This window comes from Neocloeon triangulifer, unplaced genomic scaffold (genome assembly GCF_031216515.1).
Source record: "Neocloeon triangulifer isolate White Clay Creek 2 clone unplaced genomic scaffold, ASM3121651v1 ptg000012l, whole genome shotgun sequence".
In the NCBI taxonomy this organism is placed as follows: Eukaryota; Metazoa; Arthropoda; class Insecta; order Ephemeroptera; family Baetidae; genus Neocloeon; species Neocloeon triangulifer.
In genome coordinates this window covers 9,152,730-9,167,738 of record NW_026775554.1, presented here as the reverse complement: position 1 = coordinate 9,167,738, position 15,009 = coordinate 9,152,730, and the positions used below count along the sequence as shown (strand labels likewise).

The 15,009-nt window shown below is 37.3% G+C and overlaps 1 long non-coding RNA gene across 1 annotated transcript in view; it reads right to left on the bottom strand.

The window, feature by feature from the left end:
* LOC132197829 (uncharacterized) overlaps positions 1-11,294 on the bottom strand; it is a 35,169-nt gene extending 23,875 nt beyond the window's left edge. Inside the window, exons 1-2 of the long non-coding RNA XR_009441906.1 lie at positions 11,138-11,294; positions 10,689-10,789 (exon numbers count right to left, since the gene is read on the bottom strand). This is a non-coding gene — a long non-coding RNA (uncharacterized LOC132197829). The remainder of the gene's footprint in view (positions 1-10,688; positions 10,790-11,137) is intronic.
* Positions 11,295-15,009: the final 3,715 nt, after the last annotated feature.

Here is a 15,009-nt window from a genome sequence, read left to right as displayed (position 1 = left end):
AAATTGCGAATGTTTCATTTGATTAAAAATTAAAATATGTGCAAATATTTGTAATCCTTTGTCAAAGAAATCTGCTAAAACGAATACCAAAACATTTCCTTAGCATGAAAATATGATTATGCAACCTGCACAACATAGAAAATTTAAATTTTGTTGAAAGTTCTTTTCTTTTTTTGCTCTCTTATTCTCGCATGGGATTCTAAATAAACGAACCAATAAAGGAAGATTGTTTTTATGTGTGTTATCAATAAAATTGTTCTATTTGTTCTATATAAGAGGATATTAGTAGATATGAAACTTAATTTTTTAATTTCAAATTATTTAGAAGGAAAATCAAATTTCTTCAAAATTGGCCTTGTGTTTTGCCGGAACTTGGTGAATCAGTGCGATATCTGTTTCCAGTTGGCTGGCGCCGGACCACCCTCCCCATACAAGTTTGCAGGTTTGAAAAAATCCACCCCAACCTTATTTTCACAGCTCGAAACCCAATCAATCGCAATCAATTACACTTCTTCTCACTCCGTCTCGCACGCACGGGCAGCTGCGCGAGAATTGCAGCACGGAAATAAGGAAGTGGAATTACGGGAAAAATTTCATTACTCGCCGGTGCTGCAGCGAGCTTAGGGTGACGATGCATCTGTCCGACTGTCAAAGCGCGTTTTTTTTCTCTGCACGTTATATTAAATTGCGTTTGTCCACCGCCGAGAGACCCGCAGCCGAGTAATCTGTACGAATTTCCCTCATTACGCGTGGCTGAGTACATCAATCAGCAATGAAAAAGTATTATGGCGGGATCCGTCCCGTGTCAGTCAAAATGCGTCGGCGGTGGTTCTCGTACACAAAAGCAGGGCTTAGTCGAAGAAGGGGGTTGTGTGTGTACCCTTAATAGTTTGGCGCGCGCGTGGTTCGAAGATAATCCGGGCCCGGCGAGTTATGAGTTTTGTGCAATCACATGAGACCGAACGAGATGGGACGCGTGTGTTTCTAGATTGGATGTGTATGTTGTGAGCACCTAATTCATGACGTATAGAGGGAGAGAGCTTTATAGGTGTGTGCGTCGGTTTTGGAAAGGAAGGATTAAATAATGTCGTCGCGCTTCAGAAATTATTAATAATTCCTCTGCGACTATTGGGAAATAAGCTGCTTTTTCTCTCTTTCCCTATCTGCTTGAGGAGGAACACGATGTTGAGAGAAAAGGTGTCGTTTGATTTATGGAACTTTGATGAGCGAGCGGATTAGGCGGGGTGTTGAAATACTTAAAAAAATATTTCTTGTAGATATATAATTTTTAAACAATGCTATTTTTTTAAATGAACATTAAAATGTAAAAAGATTAAAATGTATTCGGAGATATTCACATGCTAAGTTAGTATTACCTGCTATTTACATAAGCTCGCATGTGAATATCTACAGTTGATATTTATTAACTTATGGAATAATTTTTTAATTTTTATTTTAAAATCAATGTGCTTGTTGGAAGATATCATTTAATACAAATTTAAATTTCCTTTTTCTATCATTGCAACAAGAAAAAGAAATAGTTTCTTTCTTTCTTGCCAACATGCATCGAAGAATGAAAAGGAAATTCAGAATTAAAAAGTATTTAACCATCATATCAATATAAAACTCTGCATTATATTTGTAAATCCCAAAACCTAAATCAAATTTATTATAAAATGATGATTCAAAATACCCACCCCCGCTCACATCGGAAAGATATTCAACAATGAAACTTAATCCCTGTTGATCGACAGGCTGCAGCTTTTCCAGTATTTCACAGAAAATGCATCACGTTTCGCTCCTGTTGCTCCAATTGTACTCTGCCAGGTTTTGAGTTAATCACAAGCCTGAATGGCGAATAATGATGTCCCTCTTCTCGCAGGGCTGCTGCTGGACCGCACAAAGGAAATTCAAGGAGATCTGTGACAAGTCCATTTGCCGGCCACGCAGGGATTTTCTTTTAAGAGCGCCGAATTTTTTCCAGCAGCTGGCCGCGCTTTTTGGGTGTGCTTTATTATCACGCTCTTTAGCGCGGCAGTGATAAATGATCACCTGGCCCTTTATGATGCTGAAAAGCGCGCGGGGTGCCTCGATATTTTCCACTCAAGTGGAACTAAATTCGGTTTCTTCTCCAATTTTGGCCATTTCACACAAAAAATAAATCTATCGCTACCCCCGTGGCTAATTTCACGGCGAGGATGCGGCGAATAATGCACATGGCGTGGATTTTTCAGCATTTTGCTGCGGAAAATTATGTTGGATAAGGGGCAGGGGTGATCAATGTCTGCTATTAAGAAAACCGGACGGCTGATTTATGTGGAGATGCACCAAAAACGTTACTGAAACGAATGATTGGATTTCCGTCTTAAAATGTATGAAAATTATAAATAAAAGATTTAACAATCTTTGGTATACATACATATCTTTCTGATAAAACTTATAATAATTTTCTGTTTCGATATAAATTTTATATGTGTTAGTTCAAAATGCGACACTAAATAAAATTAAACAATGCAATTTGTTTTTGCTTCTTTTTGGCATGTGCTATAATAATAATAAATTTAATATTTTGCTACAAAATATTAAATTTCTTTACTTTTATACAGACTGGTTTCTAAAACTCTTATTGCAAATCTAATTAATAATTTTTAGACTAAATTAATTTAAAGGAATAATTCGGGTATTTAAGAAGTAAATTTAATATTAATTTTTAATCATTTAATTAAAAGTTTCGTTATTTGTAACTAATTATAATTAGCTTAAAAAAAGTATGTATTTCTGTACATTTGTCCAGACTGCATATTGAAAAAAAACCAATTACAAAACGTTCCGGCTGCAAACCTTGTTAAAATCATGTTCTTTTCATAAAGACGGTTGGTAGTCTGTAAAAATCGCTATTTACCGTGGCTGCAAGAGAGGGAAGATGCTGCGCGCACTCAATATTTCTTTTGTGAGTCGGGCCAGGATAGATAAAGGACGACAGCTGCAAAGCGCGGGATAAGAAACAACAACAGTTTAAATACACACAATACCTGGGCATTAAAAGATGATGCACTTTGGTGGGCAAACACACCTGCTTCCCGCACCCACCCCAAACTTAAAAGAGAAAGAAGAAAAGTTATGGAGAAGAGCGTGCAGTGCCTGCTGCTGGCTGACAAACGGCGGAAAAAAAATGAGCTCGTGCCTTAATATGAATTTTATCTGCAGGCAGTTTTCGAAGTGAGCAAAAGTGATTGGAAAAGAAGAGGGTTGCTCATCCTTATTTTTATCTAGTATAAGAAAGACGAGGGTTGGAAATGGGCTCGGGATGATAATTGGCTCCTAGATAAGGCGGAATTTAATTTCGTCTGGAATCAATTAGCACCAACCCCCTGAGAGAGCAGACGAAGATCGGTATCGCGAGAGGAATAATCAAATTAACCGCTCATGCCATTAGAAAAATTCAGCTGCCAGCTCACTACTTTGCTAGATTATCTTTTCACAACAGAAGCTCGTCTGCTGCGTTGAAAGGGTGAAAATTATTTGTGTTTTCGTCACGGCAAACTTTTTAGTTGATAAAAAGAAGTCCCAATCGTCTATCAACGCCCCATCCTGCTCCTGACAAATGGGAATCGACTGTTTTTACAAGATAAAATTTAATGGCAAGAAGGAAATTAATTGTCAAAAAGGGCTTCTATTGGGTTTTTTAACATATCAGGAATGGCGGCGACATTCTGGTCTCGTTTCGAAAACTGTCACTCACAGGTTTGGGGATTTTTTTATTATTTTATTGCCGAGCGCACGTCAAACAATTTCAATTTGGATATACGGAACTTTTTCACAATGCAGAGAGGGAGCGGTGCAATTTTTTTCATGCCCCTTTGCGCGAATTCTGCGGGCTTAATCTACATTCCAACTTGTCAACTGCGCCCCTTGTCAGCAGAGTGAAAATATTTGCCTCTCACAATAAAATAAAAATTCCAGCAGCAATTCGATCCAATCAGAGTCGCTATTATTCGAAATAAAATCATTCCATCATCACAGCAGCGACAGTATAATTCCATTATGTGTCACTTTTGCTCTCGAAACTGTGTCTCGCACCCCAAAAATGTGGCGATTCTCCCCCAAAAAGTGGTGGGCTGTTTATTTCCATGAAAATGATGCCAAAGGTTGAGCTGGCAATATAACACGCACAAAGCCCGCTGCTGGTCCATTGTGCCGATTGCAGAATTCGATATATTTGTGAATAGACAGAGCACTACTGTTGCTCCCCGCGTGCGTGTTTTCCAGACCGGGGTGTGCTGCAGTCAAAGGCGTGCGTCTATCACTGCGCGCAGATTATTTGAACCATTTCAGCTGCCCCCGGATAATGGCAGCAGGTGACGTATGGCCCTGATTACGGCCGAGCAGATGCTGCTCCAGAGGCAAAGAGTCACAGAGTTGTGATTCTAACTCTGTGCAAAGAGTGATCGCGACCAGCAGTACTCCAATGCGGCTCTTTATGATTGCCAGAGAGCAAACAACCTATTTGCTTACACTCAACAAAAGCTGTAAAACACACCTTTCCAAAATAATATGAAAATTTTTAAGTAATGGGGAGGCTGTTGCGTGTGTATAAGAAGAATTAAAAAAATTCAAATTCACCGTATTTTTCAGATTCCATATATGACTTTGTGCAAAAATAAGTACAGAAAGCATGAATTAATTTTAGAAAACTGGGCAAAAAGGTTGTATGAAAATTCTTTCAATAACTATTGTAATTAATTATTATTTCTTGATTAAATTTTGTTATTTCTAAAAAAAAAATTACATTGAATTTCTGCAATTTTTCTTTTGATCTCATAATAAAATTACATTGTGTATTTTTACTTTGAAATACTGATCAATTTATCTCTTTATGGGCCGTGAATTGATAAATATTATTAGCAACTCTTTTTTAAGACATTTGCAAAAAATTGTTCCATCAACAATGGAGTTTTTAATTAATTTTTCTTCCCGCGATTTCCTCTCATTTGCAATTGAAATGCTGCCCCTTCCTCTCTCTCTCCTCTTTTCTTGTCAAAAGCTGTGACAAATCTGAATAAAAAGACAAGCTGTCACAGCCACACCCACCCCCAAAAGCCAAGTTTTCAAACCACGGAGCACAAACAAATTTAATCCCATATAATTACGCTCCCGTCTGCGTTCGCAACGACAAAGAGCCAAATTCACGGCTGCTTTTCTGTGTGGCTTGGATTCAGCTGCAGTGTTTGCCAAAATAATTACACACACATGCGAGCACTTAATTTGCAAACGTACTCTTGCCTCCGCAAACACGTCGCTTATTGTTTGCCCCAACGTAACAATAATTCAGTCGAATTTCCGAGCTGCTATGCAGAGACGCCGGCGATGTAATTATATAATCTTGTGTCTACCCAATACACTGGCAAGACATGCGTGTTCATCAAACAATTTAACCCCTTCGCCACCCCCATCCCCGCGCGCTTGATTAAATCACTCGCATCACGAAACGGGCCCCTTCTGTTTCCAGCAAACTAATTAATATGAACGTGCACAAAGCCCAGCTCCGATACAGAAACAATTACGCCGTTTAATTTCGAAGAGCTCCCGTTTAATTGGCAAACAGCCTGCTGATGGGTTTTTTACGATAAGTCTTTTACTGAAATGGACGCTAAGGCGAGGTTTTATTCGCCGAGATGCTCAATAAATTTCAACTTTTTCCGCACGTTTGGCAGCTTGATTATAGTCGCACCTTGGCCGTCGCGGTTTGGTAATTAAAATTCTGATGCCGGCGCGACGCCGCGGCTGCTTTTTGTAAACGTTTGATTGATTTTGCGAGATGTGGCCTTGCGGTTGGATTAATTGATCTTGAAGATCATTCAAGCTGCGAATTGAAAACATTTTTGATAAGCCATTAATATGAATATAGTTTCTTTTTATTGATATAGTCAACGCCCAAAATGGTCTTAAGAAAATAACACGTTTTACATAATTCAATATTAATTTATTAGTAATTCCAATATAGGTTGTCAGTTTTCATAATCTGTTCTTTAAAAGAAAATCCTTTTAATTGACAAGTTTTCAAAAATAAAATCTTACCGCACGAGAATTAAAATGAAAACCTTCATAATTTCATAAAAGCAAAAAAATGAAAATGTACAATATATTTTTGAAAAATATATCAGTTTATTCTCTAAAATTAATTAATTAATTTAAAATTTTTTTAAATAAAAATATAAAATGAATAACTGGAGGAAAAATTGTAAGAAGGTTTACGGCTTTTACGGTTTGTTAAATAATGTGAGCACCTCAAGCAACGCTTAAATATATTTTCGGTGGTTGAACAAGGTGGCAAAAATATTCTTTTATTACAATTCCACTTGGAATGAAAAGAACTGTATGGGTCACAAGGGGTCACAAGCTAAATTTGTATTTTTGGCTCCCTTTTCTGTATATTTCTCCTTTTAAGAGACGCAAAATTTGATTCATCATCGCGCTTTCAAAGAGGTGAATAGCAACGGCATCCTTATTCTTTGACACACTTGCGATTTTGAAAACATGTTTTTTTCACTCGACAATGCTGCAGGTAGTGCGGAGACGGGCCAGCCTCTCTTGGATAAAATCTATTGTCACCCTTTCTTTATTTGCTTCCTCCTACATAATTCAATACAAATTTCTCAATTCAATACCTAACTGCGTTGAATTCATCATTCGTTGAGCAAGAATTCCATATAATATCCATTTTCTGGAGAAAATACAAGTTTTGAATTTCTAAACCAACGGGAGAGGAAAATATTTTCAATTTGAACTTGAGATCTTGAACTCTCTTCAAGTCCTCAAGTAACAAAAGCATAACCAAGGTCTCATTTTATGAGGAGACTGCTGCTGCCTGGATATTCAATCCGCAGCATCTTTCACAATCACGTACGTGAGCTCGCTAGAATAAAAATTGTGTACTGAAAAGAGCAGCAGCAGTTGGTTGTTATACGCAGAGCTTGTGCGGGCCGAAAAGAGTCCGATTTCAGACCCTTTATTTGAAACGCAGGGATCGAGCAACAGGCGGGCAGGTGCCGCCTAAAACGCGACCGGCTGTTTGCGTCCGCCGAAAATCTGACCAGTCATCTGAAAATTATTTAATTTGAAAATGGCGAGCGGAAACAGCATGTTGCTTCTGCTGTCACGTGGAGAGAAACAGAAGGGATGATCGATCTTAACAACCACTTTTGTACCTTTAGAAAGGAAAAGACATTTGATACTTTTTTTATCATTTATTCACAACAAAGCTCCAGCTTGGAAAAATATTCAAAAAATTATAATGCAAAGTAATTATTGAATTATTGATATTTTTTTATGAAAGCAATTTTCTTTTTAGCGCAGATTGTGAATTTTATGGTGATGATGTTAGTTTCTTTCTAGTCTTTTTATTCTTCGCCTCGTTATTATGTTATTATTTCTGCTTTTGTTATTAATGTGAGTGCGTTTGCTCTATCATCGAGGAAAATCTCGGCGGACTCCCACGCGCCACTTCTTACATGACTAATCCCTCTGCAGCACCGATTTGGGCGCACAGGCCGTTAAATGGCCGCGCTTGTGTGAATAACCAGAGTTGACTCGGAAAAGGCTAACGCCCAATACAGAAGCTTCTCTTTTTTTATCGGCGCATGAATAATGACGACACATTTCATAATTTGAATGTGCGCGCTGTGGGACGCTTTTACTGGAAAGGAGCGCCAAATTGGGCAGAGGAAGAAGATTTCTGATAAATTTATTCAACAGAGAAGGAACGAACCGTCAATTTTTATGCCTTTATTTAGGCGGTTAACGACCAGATTGTATGTATTTATTTGGGTAATTTTTCATCTGCCTCTGGAAAAAAGTGCCGCTATGCACGATTGAATTAATTTATTAAAATTATCACATTTCCATATTAACTTGTTTACCAATCCGTTCAAACACGATTTTTGTTGCTTTATATTTTTAGCTCCACCAGTATTTTTGCAAAATTTATCAAGAGCAACCTTTTTCAATCTGTAAAGTAAAATTAATACAAATTGTGAAAACAAACAATTATAACACCAAAAATTCAATTAAAACCTTCTGCAAAGCGCCAACGCATGATTAATTAGCAATTTTGAAAAGAACCTCCGCGCTAATTTGTCGGATGGAGCGTGCAGCGTTCAAACGAAAAAGCTGGTGATGAAAAGCAATTTATTTCTGTAAATTAACAGGCTGCTTTTGTTATAGTCCATCGCACCTCTGCTTTTAACAAGGTGCAGCTAATTTAAAACGTTTGCAATTCCAAAACATTGTTTGACGAGCCAATAATAATTAATAATCCAAAAATCCTAAGGAGCCGTCAATCAGCTCCTCTCAGCGGCCTTCGAGCTCCACTCAAAACTGTGATTAATTCTCCAACCGCGAAAGGGGTCGCAACAAAAAATACATGCGCCGTCCGAAGGCCAAGAAACTTTTTGTGCATTTGACTTTTTGCAATTTTATTTGTTGGGCCCTCTTCTTATTTATAGAGATGATCCGGAACGCAAACAACTCGCAGAGACCGCAACCTCGAGAATAATTTGGTCGGAGCAGCGCAGTCCCATATTTTTCACGCGCGCGCTCGCGATTTTGACAGAAGCAAAGCTCTAAATTAAACAAAGTGCCGCACGTCGAGTGCGCCAGGCATTGTCAGTCTGAAGCAGTAATGATCGCATTAGAGCTGTTTGCAGAGAAGTCATGCTGCGTCTAGTGTACTTTATTGAGAGAGGGTGGGAAATCCATGCGAGCTTCGATGCTCCCCAATTTAATTCAGGCACACGCGGCGCTCTTCCCGACTTTATCAAACGTAATAACGGTCGTGATTGATGAATCTAAAGTGACTCTGGGGACTCGGCTTTGTGTGCATGTGTCGCCTCGATTCTTGTTGCGATCGCTCATAATGCAAGTGAAACGCGATACCTGCCGATGATGGCAGCGAATAAACAGTATTTTTTGACAACTTGTTTACCAAAACATTCATCATGCTTTTTACTTCAATAAACTTTAATTATAAATTTTCAAAAAAAAAGTCTTATGATTTAATTTTTTTAAAGGTTTTAATATAATTTTGATTTCTTCTGATTTGTCTCTAATGGAAAAATAAAACTGACTTTTTAATTTTTTTGAAAGCAATGCAAGCTACAAGACTGTTTACTTCTTGCGAGACGAACGTCTGTCATAACAAGCGGCGGAAAACTTTCCCAGTGGCCGTCGCCGGCCGCACACAGGTCGATTCTTCTCCAAGGTTGCACCTGGCCTCCCGCTAGAGACGCATGTGCTCCTGCTACAAATGTGAGAAATTTTGTCTCTTTGGAATAAAAAAACGCAAATCTGGGAATCAAACCAGTTGGCTGGCGCATGCGTAATGAATTTTATATTCAGACTCGCTGCTTCTCTCCTCCGAAAGGCGCCTTCACAAAACACGCTCAGCCGAATCTCGAGCTCACTATACATTTTTAATGGAGAGTGAATATTAAATTTCCGTTGCAAATACGGATAGGAAATTTTTTTGCTTTTTCATCTTAAACTTATTAAATAAAATCAAAATTTATATGTTAATTTTGTTGCCAAATTTGTATTTCGGACTCGTATATACATTTTCAGTTGGAATAGTTAAAATTTAAGTCCCAAACTTTTTGTTTTCTAAAAATATAGCGACAAACGGTTTCTCAAGGAATAATTAACACTCTGGCTGCTCTGGACATAAACAGTCGTTGCACAAGTGCATTAGATACCATCTGAGAGTGCATGAAGTCCTGTTACAATCTTGGAAAATTTTGTCTCTCGGGGAATAAAAAAACACAAACTCGCCAAGAAGCAAGAAACCCGCAGGCGTGCCAACAGGAAATACAGGCACGCCACACAAGGCAGGAAAGTTACGATCGTCGGTTGGCAGGGAAAATTGATCAGAAAATAAAAATTTCTTTGAGGACAAAGCTCACAGTGCATCATGCATCTAGAAGTGCACTTGGCTGCATTTGTAATCGACAATGCACTCTGCAGTGACAATTAAAAGCGTTAGAAACTCTCTACAGACACATGCTAACCTGTTCCACGTTAGAAAAATTTAGTCTCTTGGGAATAAAAAAAAAACGCAAACCTTGGAACTAGAAATCTGCCGACGCATGCGGTTTCATGTGCACGCGTGCTCACTATTTACCGCCGCACACACCACAACATAGGAGAGCCCTCCTTTTTTTTTCTTCAATAATTCTATGTAGTTTGTGGGAAAATAATTATAATTAGTATTTTAATTATAGAATTTTGCAATTTTCTTTTAAAATATCTAAATATTGAATTTATTTTTGCAGATAAAATTATTTAATTAAAATAAAAACCAAACCGAATAGTTACAGGCTCGTATCTGAATCAAAAGGCCAAATTCTGATAAAAGATATAATTCGCTTGTACGTACATTCCATGCATTGACCACAACCCGATTGTTTTCGGCTGTTGGGCAAAATTTTGATTTAATGACGTTTGAATTAAAATTCGGCGTTTCCTCATTGAATTATTATAGTAATTTGTGATTCCTTAGAAACTTTTTTACATGATAAACCGTGATAAACAAATCAAATAACCCATCGAGGATAAGATGAATTTCAAATTTCAATTATTGAAACTTGAAACTACAAGATGTAATAAAAAGTTAAATGTTTGTGTGTGTTGCCTACCTTCTGCCTGTTCGTTGCTCACGTTAGATGATCAGGAGCTGGCTGTTGAAAGTCGTCGTTTCGGCCCGTTCTGCAGGTGATTTTTCCGCGAAACTCGCTCACTGGTAAACAGAAAAACACGCAATGCCAATACTAAAACATGAGTGATTTTTAATGCTCGAGTGTTGGATTTTCATTCGTCAAGGAGGAGGAATTGGTAAGCAATTTGACGTAAAATTTAACGAAAGCGGCTGTAGCAAAACCTTTTATAATTTTCCTTTTTTTATCAGGTTGATGAACAATTGAAAATATTTAAATTTAAAAAATATAGTTTGAAGAACATTCATTTTAAAATATACACACTGCAGGGACAAATTTTAACAAAGACTCCTCTGGCGATCATTTATAGTTACTAAATTTTGAGCCCAAATTGGAGAGGAGCGAAATCGGGTTAAAATTGAGAAATATACCTGGTGCCACGGCTGGAACGATGATGAATTGAGGACGGCCGCCACTTGTGGCTGCTTCGGATTGATTTCACTGGATTTTTTTCGAAAAAAACACTCATTTAAGTCCCATTTCTTAACTGACACTTGAATTACAACATCACACGTGTCTCTTTGCTCTTTGTAAACAATTACTGACCCCGCCCCCTTCACCTCCGTTTTCACAAAAAAGGGCGCGATTGCATCATGCACTGATTAGTAAGTGGCGCCGCTGGCGTTGAGCGATCTGCAAAAACGGTATATCTTTAAAAAATTGATTTTGAATTTTACGAAAGCAAATAAAAATTTATCCCTCAATGCAATGATAATGAATATTGGGAGCTCAAAATTTTCTTCAACGATGTGAAATAATTAATTAAGGGTTTGCAAAGTTGTGTTTTACTAATGAAATCAAATTTATTATTATTTAATAATGAAAAATTATAATTTATCGCAAACTATGATATGATAACCTAGAGAAAATCTTTCGTTGCGTATAGCTGTTCTTGTTATTATTATTGCGTATTGTTGTAGTAAAATCTTTTTTCACATTTTAATAAAACAAATGCTCAAAAAAAGCTTTAATTTTTTTGTACTATTTATTACGTCCAAAAGCGTTTTGTTTTAGCATTGTTAGAAATTAATTTTATTTATTTCTTATGCTCCAGGAGATAAATCACTTTTCTCCTTTATTTCTAGTGTGATAGAGAAGACCTGCTAGAAACGCATTCACGCCTGCTCTTGGAGTGGAATTGAAAATCAACTGACCCTGAACGCGATCACGAAGTCTCCTGGCCAGCCCTCCCTTCCACTCACTGACCGCTCAGGCTCATTATACAGACAAAAATAAACCCTGAAAATTTGAGAGAATCGGCAGCTTGCCAAACGCCAATCGTTTCATTATTTTTGAATTGATGTGGACAACTCCTTATACGGCAGCATGTTTTTTTGCAAAGGACGAGAATTACCCTTCTCAAATAATTACATTCACATTCCTAATCCCAAATAATTGGGATTGGCGAGAGCGAGTCCAATTTAATCCGAAGATCAGAGAAAATGCCACTCCTTGCTCGGAAATAATAATCCGCTCCTAATTCTGGCGCGATTATCATCAAATTGTGCTCGAGTTTCTTTCTGATTCTCGCTCGAGGTCATGTTTCCGTCCTAACGAAAGTTGATAGGATTATTGGCGGCGTGTTGTTGTGTGCAGAGCAAAATGAATCATGGGAACATTATTTTGCGCTCGGCGTTTATTAGCGCGGTTTTCACACAAATATTAAATCAGCGCAGCAGCCATAAAGGATATGAAAAGTGGCGGCGGCGGATTTTTATTGTATCAAGAGGTAACAAGCACACTCGCACAGGATGAGCCCTTTGTTGTGATGTGAAAATAACTCGCGGCGGCGGCGGCGGCTTTTCGCCACAAGTCGCACCGGAATACATGGCAATTTCATTAGCCTATTTCTTCTTGCAGTTGTTTACAAGAGCACACACATGACGCCTCGCTTGCGGGAAAAGCGAGTGCTTTTTTCTGCAAACCAGATTGTCGCGATACATTTAAACTTTCATATTGGTTTGAAAGACGTGCATGGTCGCAACGGAAAGTAGATTGTTTGTGAGAATATAATGGGAGAAAGTGCACATAATTCAATACATTTGGAAATCTGATAAAATATAAGAATAAATAGAATAATTTATTAAAAACAAAGGTATAAAAAATTATTATTATTATAATGTATTTAATTAAAATGCCTGGTCTATTAATTAAAAATTAATATTGTTAAATAAAACAATGATTACATAAATTAAAACCAATAAAAACACAATTTTGTGTACAGAAAAATATTAATCTAATAATTTTTTTATATCGAACATTAAATTAAATTTAAAATATGCTATATAAATAAATTAGAAAATTTTATTAAACACAACACATATAAATAAATGTGTTTTTTTTTTTTTTTTCAAATCGGATAATTCAGTAAAGTTATTTCTCAATGTGCTGGCCGCTGCTTTTGAATGCGTGTGAGCATAAATCGTAATTATACCGGCAATAAATACTTGGCATTTAAAATTTCTCAATAATTTAATAACGTGTCTTGAGCATTTTCTGCAACACGCAGAAACAGAGCAGCTCCTTCAGAAGCCGAGGCAATAAATTCTGCCCGAGCAAAACACCAACTCATTTCGACTCTGGTGCGTTGACAGAACGAAGTGCATGATGCAGCATTGTAGGTAAAAGCTTTTTGTGCAGCATTCCATGAAATATGCGTTCGAAAACGAGCATTTCTGAAGAAGAGGTCGCGCACAATTAGCCGCCATTATTCATACCTGCAAATGAAAATAATTGCCAACGATAATGCTGAGTGTGTGTTCTGAAGGGGAAAAGCGTGTTTTCATCGCGTTTTGAATAATATGTGCAGTGCGTGAAACTTTTCTCATAAATTTTATTTTCAAGAGACCAGAGATGATGGATGTAGTTAAGCGCATGTTTCACGCTTGAGAAACGGCAATTTGTTAAAATTATACATACAAATGTTAAGAACTTCAAAAAAATCGATTTCATCTCTGACTTAAAATTAAACCAACTTGTTATTTTTTATGAGGACAAAGAACAGCTAATTAGATAATTTTCTTTTGTTGCACTCAGCAGAGATGCAATTAAATTTTCACACTTCATGCCGGCCGATCAGCCGCTGATTAATGAACAATGATAGGCTTTCTTTTCCAATCAAATTTGTCCTCGACTTGAATAATTAATTAGCCTTTCTCAGCTTCAGTCCAGGATCCTGTTATGCCCGATGCACTGCTTCTTCTTTAATTCCTTTTAGTGCATCGCTCTTTAGACGAGAGGAGTCGTTCTGCCGGTAGGAAGCACACCTTTCCTGAGCCAATGATTAATGAGCGGTTGCATTTCTCCTTATCCTCGAGCATGTTTCACTCCTGAATATTCATCATCTCTAAGCCTACCTATGCATTACTGCAGCGTTGCACAAGAGTTGCTATCAGTCACTGACTTTCCAAAAAGAGCCCTTTTTATTGAAAAAAACATTTCATAATTCAATTAATTAATTTTCATTTTTTTATAGGAATAAAAATGTTTTTTTTTATCCAGTTTGCAAAATATAATTTCACGTTGCATCATCCTAAATAAGAGGAGTGAAAGTCTCTTAATCTTTTTTAGTCATCTGTCCCCTTTTGTTGTGGGCCCGACGTGTATATTTTTAACACCTCCCAGAGGCACGCCCGTGATTAATGCATCCATTTATTGTTGTAATTCCGCGGCAATTAATATTCATGCGCTTGTGCTTTATGTGTGTTCAGCGCCTCGTTCTATTTGGAGTGGGACTTTCGTGCGGTAGTGGAAAATTCGTCGCATTTCCCGCGAGCCAACCGGCTAGACAAATTGCAAGTGGGACTTGGACAACAACGACACAGAAAACCAGAAAAGCCGATTTTTACCAACTTGAATTTGTATAATAATATGAGCTGTTGCAGCTTAATTAAGGTGTTTATTATATTTTAGACTCTTATAAAAAAGATAAGAATGTGTTCAGAATAATAATTGAAAAGCTAACAAATTTCATAAATATTGATTTTTTAATTTGAAGTTTCTTATTTTCGATATTAAAGAAATCGTAAAAAATTGAAACCAAGTGAACCTCGTTGGAAATTTCTTGCAAAGTCACAGTATGAAGCTGTTGACTGACTCCTTTGCTTAATTAATTTCTGCAATTTTTGTTTATTAAAATTAAATTCTCCCCCGTTTTATTTTTTTTTTTTTTTATGATTTCCTCCCACTTATTGTTAGGTTTAGTTCGGACACGACAAATCCAGCAGACCGCAGGTCGCCTTTT